Here is a 22,332-nt window from a genome sequence, read left to right on the forward strand (position 1 = left end):
TATTCTTGTTTCAAGTAAACTTTGAGACAGAATATTTAGAGTCGTGACCAAATGCATTCAGCAGAGTACGCTAAATGCTTTGAGCACCACTATCTGGGAGTAACTGGAAAAAAAAAGAGAGAAGAAAAATTAGAATTTAAAAAGACTTCCCCAATCAAGTGCTTGTGGTGTTTCTATGTCAAGTAAAGCTTGAGACAAAACATTTAAAGTCACGGCTAGGCTCAAGGTGCAAAGCACCAAAGAAAAGAGAATCAAAGAAAAATTGCTGTGTTCAAGCGTTAAATTGAGTTACAAAAGATCAGAGAATTCATAATATGTTCCGGATTCTAATTCCAAATGACACTGACATCTTTCTGATTCAAAGGAGAGTGAGATGCCAAAACTATTCAAGATTTGCAGTTGTAAACCCACTATAAGAAGACACATGAGCTCAATTGAACTCTCATTCTCATGCATATTCACATCTTAACGTTGTATTAGTTTTAGTTGCTTGAGGTCAAGCAACAATTCAAGTTTGGTGTTGTGATGCGTGAGCATCTTTCCTATCTTTTCCTAGTGAATTTACATTTAATTTGTTGAGTTTAATCAAGAATTAATTATCTTTTAGCCACTATGAATGATACTTTGAGTCATGTGCAATTCTATTTATTTTAGGTAGCATTCGTCTGGATTTGATGGAGTTTTCGCAGAAAAAGAGAAGAAGGCTATATAGGGCAGGAATGACTTAGAGGATGGAGAGGAAGCTTACACAAATGGAAGGAGCACAAGAATTAAAGGAGATGACCAACGAGGAGCAACGTGTGTGTGTACCTGACGCGTGCACGTGATTTGGAGATTTGCACAGCGATGCGTGCGCGTACCTGACGCATACGCGTGACACGCGAAGAAGACCATTGATGCGTACGCGTGACTGATGCGTACGCGTGACATGCGCCATGTGCAGAAAATGTAGAAAACGCTGATTGCTATAGTTAATTCTGATTTAAGCTTTAATTTTTAAAAATAGGAAAAGATATTATATTAGTTTTAGAAAATATATTTTAAATTAGTTAGGATTAGATATAAAAGGGAAAAAAAACTTCTCTTTTGGGCGAATTCCAATAGAATTCAACCTCAGCCCAATTTACAGTTTACCAAAATCCTAGTTTTCACTCTTTTCCATGAGCAACTAAACCTCCACTGTTAAGGTTAGGAGCTCTATCTATTGTATGGATTGATACTATTATTTTTTTTATTTTAATTCATGTACTAATTTATATTTCAAGGATTGTTTTCATTCTTTATCTTATGAATTTGGGTGGAACGGAAGTATGACCCTCTTTCTAATTGAGTTCTTGTATAACTTGGAAAAGCTCTTTACTTGAACAACAGCTTGAAAACATATTCTCCTAAATTTCTAAATTATCTGGATTTAACGGAATACGTGACATATAATCCTCTTATATTTGGGTAATTAGGATTTTTGTGGTATAATAACTAGAATTAAACTTCACCCCCTAATTGGAATTAATTGACCAAGGAATTGGCAGTTGATGAAAGTTGGAGGAGACTAGAAAGGTCTAAGGAATTAGGGTCTAGTCATATAGTTTGCCATGAATTAAATCTTGCATGATTAAAATAAATTAATAAGAAAATTCAATCCGGAAAATAGATAACTCTGAAGCCTTAACTGCCTTCTCCATATTGTTTTTCCAACTTATTTACTTGCATGTCTTCTGATATTCTGAATTTACTGTTTAATGGTTTTAAACTCTCAAACACTATTTTCTGCTTGTCTAACTAAGTAAATTAATCAACCATTATTGCTTAGTCCCTCAATCCTCGTGGGATCGACCCTCAGTCACCTGAGGTATTACTTGATACGACCCGGTGCACTTACCGGTTAGTTTGTGGTTATAAATTCCGCACTAGTATACATATCATAGTTTATTTCTAGTTATTGCATGTTGCATTTTTTGCATCTTTTTCATAGTATATATTTTATAGATAGAAGTTGTGATTGGATGAAGTAAATAGTATAGCACCTAGTTCAATTTTGTCCTAATTGTTCATGTTAATTTTTTGCAATGTTGAAAATTAGGAATAGAACTATGAAAATTTTTGAAAATTGCATCCATCATATCATACATACATATAGAAAATAAATTTTGGTGAAAAAACGACAAAGATTTCCAAGAATTTTGTCTCAAGGGCATTCTATTGAATTGATTAGAAAACTATTTTTAAAACTTGCTTGAATGATTTCTTGGTAGAACATAAAAGAGAGAAAGAATAAATACCTTGTGAGTTGTTGAGCTTATATTGAGTGGTTACACATTATAACCACAATTTTTGTTCATTGTGTGCTATATCTCCTTCTATGATTGTAATCTTGGTTTTGCTTGATTCTTTATTTCCGATGTTTGATGTCTTGAATGCATTTAGCATGATTGAGGCCATTTTTGAATTAAACTCACTCACCCATATGGACCTACCCTTGCATCTACCTTTGTTAACCCCTTTTGAGCTTTTTAATCCCCTTTGTTCTAATTGTTAGCACACAACCTTAAGCAAAAAACCATGAATAACCTTGAATTGCTTCTTTGATTAGCTTAGGTTGAGGAGTGTGTGTCATTTAAGTGTGGGGGAAAGTATGGGAAGCATTGGTAGATAACATTTTGTTTTGGGTAATTATTGAAAATTTGGAAAAAATGGGTGCTCATTCATGTATCAATTTGCTTTAACCATATGCATTTGTCGTAGAAAAAAAAAAGAAATAGAAAAAAATGAAATGAAATGAAAGAAAAAATATAGTAATAAGATGGGACAAAAGCTATCCCAAAGAAAGAAAAAAATAAATAAGAAATGCATATGTGTTTTGAATAGAAACTAAGGCATGAATGTGTGTGTGAAAAGAAGTAATGGGTGGCAAGGATGCATTGTTGTGATTTGATTGATATAGGTTGAGTTGGATACTTAAGCTAATCAAAGATTCAATCTTTTAGTCCACTTAGCCATATATTCATCTTACCCTTACCCTAACCCCATTACAACCTTCTAGAAGACCTCATGATACTTGTATACATGCATCAAATACTTGTTAATTGTTAGATGAAAAGCAAAACCTTGAAAACATGATTAGGAAGAGACTTGAGTGATTAAACCCTTAGACACCGAGTGATTAGAGTGTATACATACACCTAGTGAGGGTTCAATTACTCAATTCTATGTTTCTATACCCCTTATCATGCATTCTTGCAAGTTGCTTCGTTTTAATGATTTAAATCAATTCTCTAGATTTTGCTTGCATTGGATTATTCCTTGATTTGCCCTATATGTCTATACTATTGCTTGGGAATTTGATTGTTTGTTTTCCCCAGTTCCATAGGAATTTCATAGATAGATAGATATATATAGATAGTATATAGTATACCTTGCATGCATATAAATAGTTGCATTCAATAAGTTGGTTACCCCTTTGACTATTTTCCTTGTTGGTTTAGCATGAGGACATGCTATTGTTTAAGTGTGGGGGAATTGATGAGTCCATATTTGATGATATATTTTAGCTTGATTTGGATGGATTTCATCACATAAACTCACACTTAAGTACTCAAATAGCATATTTTTTTATTTCTCCCTAATTTGGACATAAATATGAAAACATGCGTTTTTGTTCCTAAACTAGTAATTTTAATTCCACTTTCATATCATTCGATGTCGTGATGTGTTTTGTGAGTAATTTCAGGTCATCTTGGCAAGATTGGCTAAGCAAAAGTGGAAGAAGGCATGTAGAAGGGAGAACACATGAAGAAAACAAGTAAAAGCACACACAGGCAAGTGTGCGTGCGCACAAGCTTGCATGCGTACGCACAAGAGGAAATTTGCATGTGTGCGTACGCACAGGTCAACATTCAGCAGAGTGTGCGGACACACACATCTGTGTGTTTGCACAGGTCCCTGCACGTGATTTCATTAATGAAACGCATGCTATGCGTTTTATGAGGGCTTTTGGCCCATTTTGGAAGGCTTGGATGCTGATTTTTGGAGTGCTATATAAGGGGAATTCAACACATGAAAAGAAGAGGCTTTCATTAGGTTAGATTAGGTAGAAAATGCATTAGGAGTAGGAGTAGGAATAGAGTAGAAAATACTTTCTTAGGGTTTAATTTCCATCTCCATTGTAGCATTTTATAGAAGCTTTCATCTTTGATTTTGCCCCTTTCATTGTAAGTACTCTAAATTTCACCTTTAATTATAGCACTTTTACTTTCATTTGCTTTGGTTCAAGTTACTTGTTTATAATTGCAATTTTGTGTTACTTGAGGTTTTGATTGATGAATTTAATATTTCATGCTTCCTTTATGTTTGATTGCTTGTCTATATTTGGTTTTGTTGATAGTTGGTTATAGTTTCCTTTCTTTCCTTACAATTTTCCATGTTTTACTTTTATGCATACAAGGTGTTTGTGGAAATGTCAACCTTAGAATTCGAGTAGACTTTCCCACCTTGGCTTGTGGTTTGAGTTCCTAGGATACTAAAGTCATAATGTCCGACATTTAGTGGTAATTCTTGGGTAGTTAGTTGACTCTTGTTTCCATTGACGCTAGCTTTTTATCAATTAGTTTGGTAAGTTAGCTAGGACTTATGGATTAAGATCAATTATGCTTGCTTGACTTACTCCTCGATGGTTGGGGTTGACTAGGCGAGATTGACTCATCATAATTACCATAGTCGTAGTTATAGCAATGATAGGATTCCTTGGATCCTCATTCCCAAGTCAAGGCTCTTTTTGTGTTTATAGCATTTTCACTAGTTTTGATCTTGTTCCTTGTTACTTGAATTAATTCCCAATTTTGCTTCTTCCTTAGTTCTTTGATTACTTAGTTTCTTTAATCTTTCATTTTTTAATTCAAAACCCCTTTTTGTCTTCACAACCAAAAGAGCAACACTTCCAATTGTATCCTAGGGAGAACGACCCGAGGTTGAAAGACTCTCGGTTATTTTGAATTTGAATTTGACATTTGATTAAGAGAATTCATCGTTGATTTGGACTCTGCTACGAACGAATTGATTCTTGATTCTAAATCGATGGTAAAATCTTTTCTTATCACATTCCCTCACACAACAAGTGCTAAGCTTGCAAGACGAAGTGCAAAAGATCCGAGCCTCTAGCAAGAATATGGAAGCACAGTTGAATCAGGTTAAACAGCACTTGTCTGAACAGATAAGAGAAGAATCCCAAGCTCTTCAAATAAGGAACACCGTGAACACCCAACCTCAGAATAATAAGAGTCGGGGAGAAGAGCTGGCAGAAGATGAACAAGCTGTAGTTCAAAGCACTCATGAGAGCGCTGAACTCCCAGAAGGGGGCAGCCCAGGCATTGAACGCCAGTTCAAGGGAGGCCAGACACATGTAAGTGCTGGGAACACCTCTCCTACGCAAGCTGGTAATCCTTCTATAGGTACTATGGGCACTCACCCTACACCACTCATGGGCCTTGAGTACAAGGCCAAGTTACCATACCCTCAAATAATCTAGAAAGTAGAAAAGGATAGGCAATTTGCCAAATTCTTAGAAGCTTTTAAGAAGATAGATATCAAAATCCCCTTTGCAGAGGCTCTTGAACAAATTCCTTCATATGCTAAGTTTATGAAAGAAATACTGAATAAATCCAAGAGAAGAGTGTCTGGCCCTCATTAGTACCAAGGAGGCTGAGCCTAAGATGGTACACACTGTTGAGGAACTAAATAAAGAAGAGACTCAAGAAGAGGCTGGAAGCACACTGTTACACAACCCTCTTATGGGAAGAAAGCCTGAAGTACCACACCCTCACAAGACCCAAAAGGAAACAAAGGATGAGCATTGCTCACAGTCCTTAGACGGCTCTAAGAAGCTGCAAATCAATAGTCCTTTTGCTGAGGTTTTGGAGCAATGGTCTCTATCTACTGGAAGAAACCTCTCCGATGCTGAGAGAGGCAAATTAGTGATGAGGTTACAGAATGATTACATGATTATCAAGGTCCTTAAACCTCCACTACCCCCTGACAAAGGAAGTACTTCCATGCAGAGTACAATACTGAAGACTCCTCCCTTGGTGAAAGCTCATACAGTTTCCCCAGGCGTCAAACTTAAGTTTGGTGTTGGGCAGTCACCACCCACCAAGGAGGAAGGTCCCAAGAGGAAGATGCATAGGGGATGGTGAAACAATACAACCCCTACCCTAACAAGCAAGGAGAATCAAGCTGATTACACTAAAAGAAAGCTTGTTCGGAGGAATTCAAATATGAGGTCCCTAATCTCCTCCTCCTCTCCCATAGAGTCATTTCTATTAACTGACTGGAAGAGCATGAAGAAAGTCAACAATCAAGTGTCAAGCTAATGACATTAAAGAAGTGCATGTTAGGAGGCAACCCAACCATGAAGTAGAGTATTTCTATTTCTTCTTTAGTTTATTTCTATTTGAGTTATTTCAGTTTATTTTTATAGTTGTTTCCTTTGCCTTTTAATGTTTGTGATCATGTGCAGGATTTAGAAAAGAAACAAGTGCATTGAAAGATGAAGAACAGAACTCCCTGGGAAGACCCCTAGTTGGCGTTGAACGCCACACAGGGGGCAGCATGGGCATCCAACGCCCATCAAGGAGGCCAAACCTGGCGTTGAACGCCACACAGGGATCACCCTGGGTGTTCAACGCCCCACAGGGAGCAGAGACCTGGCATTAAATGCAGGGAAGGGGTGAATGATAGGTGGCGTAGGTGTACAATCTGTGGGCCCCACTGGCTGAGAGGATCTCAGATTTTGAGATCCCTGGCCCCTGTTGGGCGTTGAATGCCCAGAGCACCTCTTGTGTGGCGTTCAACGCCAAGCACTTGCCCCATATAGAGCGTTAAAAGCTAGGAAGGGAGTCCCTGGGCGTTTAACGCCCTATATAAGGCAAAGGCTTCGCGTTGAACGCCACACAGGGGTAACCTGGGCGTTCAATGCCCAACAGGGGCCAGGGATCTCAAAACTTGAGATCCTCTTAGCCAGTGGAGGCCACAAATTCTACACGTACCCCACCTATCATTCACCCTTTCCCTTCCCTCCCTCTATCTCCACTTCTTTCTTCTTCTTCTACTCTTTTCTTCCCAATTGTTCATATTTGCTCGAGGACGAGCAAAACTCTTAAGTTTGGTGTTGCAAAAGCCTTACTTTTTGACTTCTACCACTCCTATGTATGGCACCAAAGACTGGTGAAACCTCAAGGAAGAGGAAGGGAAAGGCACTTGCCTCTACTTCCTTCACCTCATATGTCACTTACGTAATTCAGCCAGAATTATCATAGAAGGAGACATCCTCATTGAAGAGGACAAGCCCATCACTAAAAGAAGGATGGAGCATATTAGAGAGCCTACACATGCACCTCAATAAGAGCATTTAGAGCTACCTCAACAAAAAATCCCTAAGATGCCTCAAGGGATGAACTTTCCTCTCCAAAACTATTGGGATCAACTGAACACCTCAATAGGGGATCTAAGCTCAAACCTGGAGCAACTGAGGTTGGAACATCAAGACCACGCCACTATCCTTCATGAAATAAAAGAATATCAAAGAGTTATAAGGGAGGAGCAACAGAGGTAAGGGTGAGACATAGAGGAGCTCAAACGCTCTATTGGATCCACTAGATGGAGTAGGAGTAGTAGCCGCGTCACTAAGGTGGTCCTGTTCCCTTAATCCCTTTGCTTATGTTATTTTTCTGTTTTCCATGTATTTTGTCTTATTGTCTATTTTTAGTGCCTGATCATCTTTGTTCATGTCTTAAGGCTATGAAATATTCCATATATCTCTAACCATACTTAAAAGAAAAATTTTACTTGAAAAAGAATAGTAAGATGCATGAACTCGAGTTATATAATAAGAATAGTCCAATTACTTGATGTGGTGGCATTACTTCTACTTTCTGGATGCATGAATGAATAGTGCATATTTGATGTTGGAATTAAGAATGTTAGCTCCTGAAAGAATGATGAAAAAGATGAAGTATTATTGGTGATCTGAAAAATCCAAAAATTGATTCTTGAAGCAAAAAAAAAGCAGCCAAAAGAAAGAAAGAAAAAGAAAGAAGCAAAAAAAAAAGAAAAAAAAAAGAAAAATTCAATAGCTCTTTAAACCAAAAGGCAAGAGCAAAGATCCAAGGCTTTGAGCATCAATGGTTAGGAAGGGCTAAAAGAAACAAAATCTTGGCCTAAAAAGTTCAAATGAGCTCCTTCCCCTAACTAAATGCTTGTGGTGTGAAGGTGTCAAGTGAAAAGCTTGAGACTGAGCAGTTAAAGTCGTGATCCAAAGCAAAGAGTGTGCCTAAGAACTCTGGACACCACTTTCTATGGATTCTAGCAAAGCTGAATCAAAATCCGAAAGGGTTCACCCAGTTAAGTGTCTGTGGCATTTATGTATCCGGTGGTAATATTGGAAAACAAAGCGTTTAGAGTCATGGCCAAGACTAAAAAAGAAGCTCTGTTCATGAATAAAAAAGAACTAAACTAGGAGAGTCAATAATATCATCTAGATTCTGAGTTCTTAAAGATGCCAATACTTTTGAGCTTCAAAGGAAAGTGAGATGCCAAAACTATTCAGAAGTAAATAGTTACTACCCTGCTCATTTGACTGAAACTGATCTTCACCAAAACTGAGATTTATTGTATCCTTCTATTTCTTTTTAATCCTACTTGTCTTTGGTTTCTTGGGGACAAGCAACAGTTTAAGTTTGGTGTTCTGATGAGCGGATATTTTATACGCTTTTTGGCATCATTTTCATATAGTTTTAGCTATGTTTTGTTTAAGTTTTATCATATTTTCATAGGTTTTAGTGAAAAATTCACATTTTTGGATTCTACTTTGAGTTGTTGTGTTTTACTGTAATTTTAGGTATTTTCTAGCTGAAATTGAAGAGTATTAGAAAAGTCCGATTCATAGGCAAGGAAAGCATATCAGATGTTGTCCGGATCTGACCTCCATTCATTCAAACGAGTATTTCTTGAGCTATAGAGGACAAAATAACGTGCTCTTAATGGCGTTGAAAAGATAACTTTTAGATCTTTCCAGCAATATATAATAATCTATGCTTTTCTTCGAAGGATCCTATCCAAAACTGGCGTTAAACACCCACTTCTTCCCTCCTATCTAGCATTAGACGCCCAAAAGGGAGTAAGCTGGCGTTGGATGCCCAAAAGGGAGCAAGCTGGTGTCCAACACCCCAAAAGGAGTCATAGGACGAGGAGACACGCTAAGCTCATCCCAAGAACCCAACTCAAGTGGGCCCGCAAGTGGATTTTTGCACCTCTAGCCTATTCTATCATATTTTTGTACTTCTTAGTTACTAGGTTATTATATATAGGAGGTGATCACCCTTGTTTAGGATCTTCTTCCCCCACTTTTACTTTTGAATATTATTGTACAGTATGAGTCACTAACATCCAATGTTAAGGTTAGAAGCTCTGCTAATTCTTATGGATTAATAATATCATTGTTGTATTTCTATCTATGCTTGATTCCATTCTAAGATGTATGTTCGTTCTTCATCCTAATGAATTGGGAGTGTAACTTGACTGTTATCCCTATTCTACATGGGTTCTTGCGAGTTCTTGACGGGATAGTACTGAACCACAAGCTTGATTATACATCTCTTAGACGGCTAATCCACAACTTCATTGAGGACTTGCAGACATCAGTTCAGCCGAGGTACGGGGGAGGGGGGGATTAGGGCCTTTGTGGTATAGGCTAGAATCAATGGAGCAGCATTCTATGATCCGGAAGATCCGACCTTGTTTGTGGCACTTTGAGTAGGATCACCAAGGGAATGGACTGCAGGAGCTTCATGATAAACCCCAATTTGTGGTTTATATTGTGTAGAATTTGGGGGGTTTTGTCAATATTTCTCACACTTATTCACTAGAATTGTATGGTTTTGTGTTCTTTTCCTAATATTGCTTCATTAAAAAACATGCTTCTTTTGCCTTAAAATTGCTATATTTTGATTCTCTTCTATTACCATTCGATGTTGTGACGTGTTTGTTGAGTGATTTCAGAATTTATAGGGCAAGGATGGCCTAGAAGAGAGAAAGAAAGCATGCACAAGAGGAAGGGACATGAAGATTTGGATTTTGGGAATTCCATCATGGATGCGCACGCGCACCTCGCACGCACGCGTGGATGAGGATAGCTGAAAGCGGCACACAAGGATGGACGCATCCGCGTGGATCAGAGAAATCCCATCGATGCGCACGCACACATGGCGCGCACGCGTGGATCACAAAAGCAATCGGCGCACACGCACGCATGGTGCGCACGCGCGGAAAGCTGCATGTAACCTCATTAAAGGAAATCGTGCCTGGCGATTTCTGAGGTTCATCAGGCCCAAATTCAAGTTGTTTTTGCATGGAAAAGACCCAAGGTTGCTAGGGGGAAAGGACGGGATCAATCATTTTACACTTAGACACAATTTTAGCTAGTTTTTGGTTCTTTGTTCTTGTAGAGAGAGAAACTCTTGTTCCTCTCTAGATCTAGCCTTAATTTGATCTTCCCTTGTTGAATTTTGAATTGGATCTTGTTAATTACTAGTTTTAATTGTTTAATTTGAATTCTCTAGTATAATTTTGTTTAGATCTTGTGTTATCTTTATCTTTCCTTGTTGTTTGTCATTTTACACCCATTTAATGAATCTCGTAGATCTTGATTTGTTATTGTTGCATTGATGATTTCCATGATTAATTGTGTTGTTTGAGTGATTGTATGTTGACAATTGTTAGTGGGTACTTGTTAGTTCCAATTTAATTGCAATTTGAATAGGTCTTTTATTAATGCTTACCATGTGTTTGATGAATTGTTTCCTTTGATTATGGAGTAGTCTTTTTTACTCTTGGCCTAGGCTAAGGGAATTGGGTGACCTTGAGTCATTGGGTCTAATGGATTTGATGATTTGGGAACCCTTAGTGGTCAATTTGATAGCCATTGACACTAGCCTACTACTAAGTTAATTAGTAGTTAGGTTGCACCTTATGGTTTGATGTTGGCCAAACCATTTAACATACTTCAAGTATAGAAGTAAACTTAATGAGTTTGGTTCCTCATAATTGTCAAGATATGGTTATTAGACAAGGATAGTGACCCCAATTCCCATGTCTAGCCAAGAGTTGCTTTTATCATTCGTATTTGAAAACCCAAAAATCTCAATTGCCTTGTCTTAGTTATAGTTACTTGTTTAGTTTAGAATAGAATTACATTGGATGTTACTTTATTAGTTTGGAATTATTTACATTTTTCTCTAATTGTTTGAATTAGTTTCTTGCATTCCAAGATTACTTGCTTGTTAAGATTCCTAGTTTAATTTCTTGCTCATGACTTACAACCCCAGACTTCTAACCAATGTTGAAGCACATGTTTGCCCATTCCTTGTGAGACAACCCGAGGTTTGAATACTTCGGTTACTTTTATGGGGTTGAACTTGTGACAACCAATTTCTCTTCTAAATTTGATACTCGAGGATTGTTGTTGGGAAGAGCTATACTTGCAACGGGATTTTATTGAGAAATTCTATACCAACATAGTCTTCGGGGCGCATCACTTCACCCCCGTTCAGATTGGATGACCACTGACTTGGCGTTTAATCTGATGCAGAGGAGATTAATAACCACTGACCTGGCATTAATCACTTACAGCCTGCCATAGAATGAATCATCAGAAGTTGAAGAAGACAGTGAGAAAAGTTGATCCAGAAGGAGGAAGCATCTCCGAAGCCTCAACCGTTCTCTTATCAATTGATTTCACATCTATACAGTAATACTTTATTTATTCTGTTTTTATGCATTTTTCCACAATAACTATATTTTCTATCCACCTGACTAAGATCTACAAGATAGCCATTGCTTGTTCAAACCAATAATCTCTGGTCTATCTATGCGAATATTGCGGAGTCAATTTCGTGCACCATTAGCTTAGTGAAAGACTAGCATTAATGGAGATCAAATCAATTAACAACCCTAATCTATCAATCAAGAATGGACATCAATGACTCAAAGTTACGAAGGTCCATAATTCCAAGCCAAGAGAGTAGAAAACTAGACTAAAACTAACCCAAGTATTTTATCAAATACTTGGTGTGCATGAAAAGCAAATCATATTAAATTGCAATAATAATAAAATCTAAAGCTACCAAATGGAAGAGAATAATAACAACAACTCAATTAAACATCAATAAACATAAAACTATCAAATTTTATGAAATGGAAATCAAAAGTAACACGAATTCATAAGTATAAAATCAATAAAATAGAGGAAATAACAAGTAAAAATAAGAGAGAAAAGATGTAACAACAACAAATTGTAAGGTAAACTAAATCAAGATAAGTATCAAAACATCAATCTAAGAAAAATTTAACTAATCTACCCTAAATTCTAGAAAGAAGAGAGAGTTTCTCTCTCTAGAAACATGTTATAAGCTAACCTAATTACTCTCTCTTTGTTCCCCTTCAATTAGGCATGAAATAGCTTCAGAAACGAGTAGGATTGGGCTCTGGAAGCCCCGAAATCGCTGCCAGCATTTTGCATTCAATGAAGTCACGTGCTAGGACTTGTGCGTACGCACAGGTGTGTGCGTACGCACACTTGCTGATTCCCTTCTCGTGCGTACGCATGAGTGCAAGAACTTCCAACTGTGCGTGCGTACGCACACTTGCTGAAAAGCTCCAAACTCTATTTCTTCATGAATTATCCATTTTTGCATGCTTTTTTCTCGCTTTTTTAATCCATAATTGTGTTACAAGCCTAAAATCACTCAACGAATGCATCAAGGCATCAAATGGAAATAAAGTGAATAAGATTTAGCAATTCTAGGGCCTAAAAAACCTAACCTATACTATCAACCTAATCTATTAAAAAACAGAAAATTAAACTAACTAACTAATAAATGGAAAGGGTGGTAGATGTGAGTGATGATTAAGTGGGAGAAAAGAGAAGGAGAGATATGGGAGAAGAAGAATAGAAAAAGAAGAAGAAAATAAGAAGTGGGGTGGTGGTGATAAACCAATTGTGCGTACGCACACAGTTCCATGCGTACGTATAAACGGTGAAAGATGGAGGGTGTGTGCACGCACAAACTTGTGAGGATGCTCCCGGAAGAGAAGGTCTTCATGTGGGAAAAGGTCTTCATATGTAGAAGGTGGTTGGTATTTATGAGAGTATTGAGGTGGTGTGGGTATTGATGTTGGAATTGTGGTGGTTCTAAGTGTGGTTCATAAGGTTGTTCATGAGGCACATAAATTTGATGGTATGGTGGGTATAGGTTAGGCTCATTTGCAGGTCTTTGGTGATAGTGTGATGTGGCTTGTAAGTAAAGTTGATCATAATGTTGAGGTTTGATTTGTATTGGTGTGCATCAAGAGGTGGATAGTAGCTATAAGGATATGGAGGAGGTTGTTGCCAAGAGGGATGCCCAGAAGCATATGGCTCCCCACTCAATTGATCTCACAATCCATGATGCATTCCATCAATGAGGTTCTCACTTCCTACAACATCATAACAACTAAACTCCAAGTCAAAAGGGTGAGAATTCATAGAAAAGAGGGAAAATAAAAACAAAAGCTACTAAAAACAAGTAAAATAAACTCCTAAAAATAGCAAAAACAAGCAACCAATCAACTAAAAATAAGCTATTCACAATCCTAGCTACTAACAAACACAAGTAAACAACCAAAAAGCAAGATATTTACATATTAACATATTCACAATAGCCAATAATATTAACAATCATTGCAACTCCCCAGCAACAGCACCAAAAACTTGACAGAGAGATTAATGCTGGTCTAGAATTTCTCAATAGAAAAGAACTTCGTTGCAAGCATAGTCTAGACCGATGATCCACCCTCAACCAAAGTTTAATTCAAAGATGTCACAATCAACACAAAATAACTGGGAGTTTGAAGTCACGGGTCGATCTTCCTAGGAATTGCAATTGAGTACTCAATTATTAGCTATGAGGTATGGGGGTTGTATAGCAAGAGACAACAAATGTAAATAGCAAGTAATTAAAGAAACAAACAATGAATAAATATCAAAAGTAATCAAACTCAAGGCAATTAATCAAAAGAAAGGAGAATTCAAATGCTAAGAAACTTCTTGGCAAGGATTGAAAGTTAAGGTTACCTATCCTAGCCATTGACCACAAACATAGATGATTATGAAGAGTTAATCCTACTTAGTCAACCCTAACATCAAGGATAAGTCAAATAGGCATAATTGATCTTAATCCACAATCCGTGCCAACTCACTAATTAGCTTAGTGAAAGACTAGCATTAGTGGAGACCAAATCAATTAACAACCCTAATCTAACAATCAAATGGACATCAATGACTCAAAGGCACCAAAGTCCTCAATTCCAAGCCAAGAGAGTAGAAAACTAGACTAAAACTAACCCAAGCATTTTATCAAACATTTAGTGTGCATGAAAATAAAAGCATATTAAATTGCAATAATAATAAAATCAAAAGCTACCAAATGCAAGAGAATAATAATAACAACTCAATTAAACATCAATAAACATAAAAATATCAAATTTTATTAAATGGAAATCAAAAGTAACAAGAATTCATAAGCATAAAATCAATAAAATTGAAGAAATAACAAGTAAAACTAAGAGAGCAAAGATGTAACAACAAGAAATTTTAAGGAAAACTAAATCAAGACATGTATCAAAACATAAATCTAAGAGAAATTTAACTAATCTACCCTAAATTCTAGAGAGAAGAGAGAGATTCTCTCTCTAGAAAATGACCTAAAACATGTTCTAAGCTAACCTAATTGCTCTCCCTTTGTTCCTCTTGAATTAGGCTTGAAATAACTTCAGAAACGAGTTGGATTGGGCTCTGGAAGCCCAAAAATCATTGTCAGCATTTTGCATTTAATGAAGTCACGTGCCATGACTTGTGCGTACGCACACCAGGTGTGCGTACGCATGACTACACGAACTTCCAACCGTGCATACGCACGCATCACTGTACGTACACACACTTGCTAAAAAGCTCCAAGCTCTATTTCTTCATGAATTCTCCACTTTTGCATGTTTTTTTCTTACTTCTTCAATCCATAATTTCTTTACAAGCCTGAAATCACTCAACGAATACATCAAGGCATCAAATGGAATTAAACTGAATAAGATTTAGCAATTCTACGGCCTAAAAAGCATGTTTTCACTTTCAAGCACAATTTTGGAAGAAATCATGAAACTATGCTATTTCAATGGATAAATGTGAGAAATGTCAATGAAATCCCGTCAATTAAACCAAATAAATACCATGAAATGTGGATTCATCACTATCTGAATACGTTTTATCTTCTTTTTATCGATAAGTGAATGTTCCATTTCGCGATTTTATGTAACTGCTTTTCAAGCTTCTCGTTAAATACTTTCTTTCAACAAATATATATATTTGTCTTATAATCCACTTTGAGTCGTACCACCTTACTATCATTGACTTATGGCTAGAGTATAAGGATTTGAATATTAGGGTGTTACATTATGGTATCAGAGCAGTTCCTCTTCGTGAGCCTGAGGGATGGACTGCTTATGCTTCAATTGCATACTTTAAGTGTCCATCATGTAGTAGGTCTTGTCCAGATGATAGGAGTTAAAGCTTTATGCAAATGACCATCTTCTGATTTAACTTTGTTAGCCTACCGTGCACATTTCGTGGTATCTGGTTTGGCCACCCTAATGCTATGGGTTTGTGTATTGGGAACACAAATAGGTTATCAAAGACAAATTTGAATTGAGAAGTGATGGGGATTGTTAAGTTTAAGAACGTAATTTTAGGGAATGGTTCTATTTTGACGTATGCTCTTTACTCATGCTTGACATTATCTCTTTCTCTACCAATTGCATTAAAATTCCTTGTTCTTTCTTTCTTTCTTGGAATGTGATTGACTTATTTGTCCACACTTTATCTTATCATACATGTATACCCTTACTTGTCTCTGTATCTGGTTGTATCATGAATCTTTAAAAACGATTATCCTTATCACTATTTATAGCCTTTTTCACAAATTCCTTACTCTTTTATTTGATTCTGGATTTGTTCTGGTGCAACAAATAATTCTTGGATTTCCAAGAACATTAACCCCTAATTTCATTTACTCTCGCTTGTGAACTTTGTGTTCTTGTATTAAATTAAACTCATTCCACCACGACAACGATCTTTAAATCTTTTGAAAACTTTAGGTACTCCTTTTAACTAGTGAATGTCGACGGATGCGCTATACTCGTGCCACATTGTTTGACGAATCATTTATCCTTCTTTTTCTCATCTTGGAATTCCCTATTTCACTTCCTTTTCTTAAAACATTATTCGAGTTTTCTTATGCGTAATTTGATTAATCATACCTTTAGCTGCTCCTTTTGATTCTTGCAACACGATTGCTGACTTCACATTCCTCCATATGAGCTATGAAAGCCTTGAGGTGACTTGAAGTTGCTCCACGGTGATACGTCACATTTTATGAAACCCTCTTGGAGTTTTGTATTAGATCTTTTGAAGAACGATTTAGTTGATTTTTCTACAAGGTTTTCATCAATCTTGCGTTTCATTACGTGGACGATGTAATTTCTTGATCAACTCTGAACGTGTTTTAGTGTAATATGACTTTCCTTGTAAATTCTCCCTGGCATTCTTTTTTCTGACCCTCTTAACAGAGATTTCAACTTAGATCTCCTCTTACAGACTATTTCCACAACTATTTTTGACATTTTGATAAAATCATTGTCAAATTCAGCATACATCCCCATGTATACACTTAGGAACTTTATTATTGTAGTTTGAATTTGCTTGTTGCAATGCCTGATAAACCACTATTTTATAGTTTATCTTATACTCAATTGAGTGGATTTTATTAATCTTTCATACACTTATCCATACAAAATGCATGGTTTTACAATTTCCTTCTTGATTTTGTGCTATTATTGAAAACATGCTTTGTGCTCTTAAATTTCCTATGTTTAATCCTCTCTTATTACCATTCGATGCCGTGATATGTGTGTTAAGTGATTTCAGTTTTTATAGGGCAGTAATGGTGATAAACCCCGATTTCATGATTTATCTTGTGCTTATTTTGGGGGATTTTACCACCTTTTCCCACATTTATTCAATGAAATAGCATGGTTTTGTAATTCTCCCTTGAATTTTGCTTAAGTGTAAAAACATGCTTTTTAGGCCCTAAATTGGTAATTTTAATTCATTTTAATTCCATTCGATGCCTTGATGTGTGTGTTGAGTGATTTCAAGTTTATAAGGCAAGTATTGGATGGAAGAAATGAGTAGAAGAGCATACAAAGGGGAGAATGCATGAAGAAACAAAGATTGAGAATGCATCCAAGGACGCGCACGCGCCACCTACCCTTCTGGTACATGTTCCAGAGAGTTATGCCCAGTTTGTGCCTATTATGTGCTTGCAACTCACGCGTGCGCGCACCTAGCGCGTACGCGTCCTTCGGCCAAACTGCGCATCGGCGCGTAAGCGTGCATCGTGTCCGCACCGGTAAAAATAAAAAATAAAAAATAAAAAATAAAAAAAATAAAAAATTATTTTCTTCCATTTTCTTTTATTGCATTTGCTTATTTTCATTCATTGCATTTTAATTTTGTTTTTATAACTTGTTCTTGTTTTCTTTTCTAAGTTCTTATTTTAATAATGGTGTTGGATTCTTATATTCAATTGTTGAGAATTTCTAGGTTAATCTTGGTGCTTCGTGAGTTATTTGGTATTAATTGTAATATTTTCTCTACACACAAGATTAGTGCTTTAGTTCTTCCTGACTCATGATCCCTTGTTTTTGTACCTCATCATCATTGAGTTATAATGGAACCAAATGCTCTCATGCTTATCACTAATCCTGTTTGTGTCAATTGTTGATTAAGCTTGATGCAACATGCTCTTCATGTCATTTGCCTATGCTTTGACTTTACTCTTGCATCAAGTATTAGTTGATATGCCCTTAGCCTATATTGTTTTCTCACTTATATGTTGTAGCTACCATGTATTTGAGAACCATACTTTTATTTGGCATTAGCCCCCGCCTATGTTCTATTTGCTTTGATATCTTTGTTATAGGATTAATTATCCTTCTTTTTCTCCCCTTTAAGGTTGGCCACCAAAAAAGAAAAAGGAAAAACTTCTAAATGGGGCAACAAACAAGTTCATCCGCACAACCTTTTGAAGGAGCTCATCAGTTGTAGCAACCGGTCCACCTTGTTCTTCTTTGCATGCACCGAGGACGGTACAAATTTTTAAGTGTGGGGAGGTCGTTCGACCGATCTCCATGGGTAACAATTTCTTTTTTTTTTCAACACCAATTCTTGATTTCCTTTGTTAGTTAGTTGTTGCATTGCATGATAGGTTGCATTCTAGTTAGAATTTGTATATATTTTACCATCTCTTTTTATGTTAGGACTACTTGGTTAGGGTGATAAGTGATTTTCCAAGAAATTATTTTTAGGGCACCCTACCAATTTGAAAAAAAAAATTTGTGACAAACTCGCTTGAAGAATTTATTTTGGAACATGGTTTTTGAGCTAAGAACACAAGCATGTGAGTTTTGCGCCCAATTGCGTGGTAATTTTGGGGATTTTACCACCTTCTCCCATATTTATTCAATGAAATAGCATAGTTTTGTAATTCTCCCTTGAATTTTGCTTAAGTGTAAAAACATGTTTTTTAGGCCCTAAATTGGTAATTTTGATTCATTTTAATTCCATTCGATGCCTTGATGTGTGTGTTGAGTGATTTCAGGTTTATAAGGAAAGTATTGGATGGAAGAAATGAGTAGAAGAGCATACAAGGGAGAATGCATGAAGAAACAAAGATTGGGAATGCATCCAAGGACGCGCACGCGCACATGGCGTGCACGCGCAAAAGTGGTCTTGCCTATAGACGCGCACGCGTACATGCCGCGTCCGCGCGGATGGAAAATTTGCCAATTGATGCGCACGCGCACATGGCGCGCACGCGCCAATACTCTTACATGGCCCAGTTAAAGGCAAAATACTGGCGGCGATTTTTGAGCTGCGCAGGCCCAAATCCAACTTGTTTCTGAGTGTATTTCATGCAGAATTGAAGTCCAAGCAAGGGGGAGCAATTGTTTGGTAGTATAGCATCATGTAGGTTAGTTTCTAGAGAGAGAAGCTCCCTCTTCTCTCTAGAATTAGGTTAGGTTAATCCATCTTAGATCTAGGCATGATTTCTTGATTTCATCTTGTTTCTTTTCCAATTTCTTGTTTCTACGACTCTATTCTTCTTAGTTTTTATGTTAATTTTGCTTTTGTGTCTCTTTATGTTTATGAATACTCATGTTGGATCTTGTTTACATTTAATGAAATTTAATGTTGATGTTCTTTTAATTGATGATTTGAATTGTTGATTTACTTTCCTTGCAATTTGTAGTTGGTAGATTTTACTATTTCTTGTCATTTATTATGCTTTCCTTTTATGCCTTCCAAGTGTTTGATAAAATGCTTGGTTGGACTTTAGAGTAGATTTTGAGCATTCTTGGCTTGGAAAGAGTAATTAGGCAATCTTGATTCATGAAAACCTAACTTATGTTGGTGATCTAGAGTTGTTAGTTAATATCATTTTCAATGACGCTAATCTTTTGCTAATTCAATTAGTGAGTTGATTAGGACTTTTGATTTGAGATTAACTAGTCTTGTTTGACTTTCTCTCATGGAAGATAACTTATACCTTCTTCCAATGTTAGAGATGACGAAATGAGATAAATTCTTGTTCATTATTGTGATATGATTGATTAATCTTGTTTGACTTTCTCCCTATTTGTTGGAGTTGACTAAATAAGATGAATTAATCATTGTATGACTAGGATAGAAAGCCTATGATCTCAAACCCTTGCCATGAATGTCTCTCTTTATTACTTGCTTTCTTTGATTGCTTGTTTGAATTACTTTTCTTGCCATTTATTTTCTTGTCCTCTTATCAAATCAAAACCCCCCTTGCATTTTCATAGCCAATAATTGTGCACTTCATTGCAATCCTTGTGAGACAACCCGGAAAACACAGATTAGAGGCTATAAAATGGGGGAATCAATCCATTCATTCATTCAACAACTTACAATACAAGATACAACATTCATTCACATAATTTTAGGTTTAGATGTAGCTTTTAGAGAGAGAGGCTCTCTTCTCTCTCTTAGTATTTAGGATTAGGATTAGGATTTAGGATTTCTATTATGATTAGGCTACTTTTCTTCATTCCAAATTCAATGTTCCTTTAATTTATTTTCTACTTTTATTTATTCTATTACTTTAATTGTTATTTATCTTTTCAATTTGGCTTATGAACTTCATGTTAGAGTTGATTTCTTTATTTAATATAATTTGAGGTATTTCAGACTTATGATTGCTTTCTTTAATTTATGTTATTGATGCTTCTAATTAATCCCAATTATTTTCATTCAAGTAGATTTTCTTCCCTTTTGGCTTTGGTTGAGTAGTTGGTGACACTTGAGTTATCAAACTCAGCAGTTGATTGGAAATTGGGATTGCTGATTGATTTGGATCCCTCTAAAGCTAGTCTTTCCATAGGAGTTGACTAGGACTTGAGGAATTAAGTTAATTAGTCCACTTGACTTTCCTTTATTTAGTAAGGGTTAACTAAGTGGGAGCAAAATCCAATTCTCATCAACCTGATAAGGATAACTAGGATAGAATTTTTAGTTCTCATACCTTGCCAAGAGATTTTCTAATTATTAATTTATTTTTCTTTTCATTTAATTTACTTGTTCCCTATTTCAAAAACCTAAAAACATACCTTTTTCCATAACCAATGATAAATCATACTTCTCTGCAATTCCTTGAGAAGACGACCCGAGGTTTAAATATTTCGGTTATAAATTTTATTGGGTTTTGTTGTGACAACCAAACTTTTGTACGAAAGGATTCTCTATTGGTTTAGAAACTATACTTACAACGTGATTATATTTATTGAATTTCTTTACCAGTAGGAATCTGATCGTTTCAAAATGGCACCGTTGCCGGGGAATTGCAAATGTGTGCCTTATTATTGGTTATTGTAAATATTTTATTTTGCTTGTTTATTTGTTTTTATTTTTGTTTTTAATTTTTATTAGTTACTATGAGTTCTCACCCCCATCGTTTTGAGTTTGGTTCTAATGTTGTTGAAAGGAATGGAAGATATAACAGGAACATACATCAAGGTCGGAACAATCAAAGTTGGAAGGAGCCACGAGGATCTGATCAACCCTTTCGGCAACAACACCTTCCAAGATACCATGGACAACGACCATCTTACAATGCATGCCAAGACAATAGTTATGGTGGACCTTTTCGTGACAAACCACCTCCACTAAATTACTATGGTCAGGAGCCATTCCGAGGTGCATACCAAGATGATAGATATGGTAGACCCCCTTGTAGTTACCAACAAGCCCCATCATATGCTTATGAACCACCTCCCCAATACACCCTTGAACCACCATACTCACAAGCCCCTTTACACCATTCACCTCCATATGCCCCTAACCCATATCTACCCCAACCTTCACTGGATGACAACACCATTGGTGTTATTTATCGAGGGTAAACAAAGCTTCATACCACACCTGCCTCTATCACTAGTCTCACCTCTACTCTTCAAGCACTTATATCCTGCATAGACCAACCCTCTACCTCCAATATTCAACCCTCAAGCTTTAGTGCGCTTCCTTTTCAACCACATAGTAATCTTCCCATCCCATCACCACCCTCCATGGAAGAGTACTGGTGCACGAAATTGTGATCTCTGGTAATGGCTCCAAAAACTTGGTGCTCTAATCTCAATTCATAATTTGTCACAACTTCGATACAACTAACCAGCAAGTGCACTGGGTCGTCCAAGTAATAAACCTTACGTGAGCAAGGGTCGATCCCACGGAGATTGTTGGTATGAAGCAAGCTATGGTCACCTTGTAAATCTCAGTCAGGCGGATATAAAATAGTTATGGAGTTTTTGAAAAATAAATAATAAACTAAGGATAGAAATACTTATGTAAATCATTGGTGAGAATTTCAGATAAGCGCATAGAGATGCTCTCGTCCCTCTGAACCTCTGCTTTCTTACTGTCTTCATCCAATCAGTCCTACTCCTTTCCATCGCTGGCTTTATGTAAGGGCATCACCGTTGTCAATGGCTACATCCCATCCTCTTGTGAAAATGGTCCAAATGCTCTGTCACAGCACGGCTAATCATCTGAGGTTCTCGATCATACTGGAATAGGATTCTCCCTCCTTTTGCATCTGTCACTACGCCCAGCACTCG

Source organism: Arachis ipaensis, chromosome B07 (genome assembly GCF_000816755.2).
Source record: "Arachis ipaensis cultivar K30076 chromosome B07, Araip1.1, whole genome shotgun sequence".
In the NCBI taxonomy this organism is placed as follows: domain Eukaryota; kingdom Viridiplantae; phylum Streptophyta; class Magnoliopsida; order Fabales; family Fabaceae; genus Arachis; species Arachis ipaensis.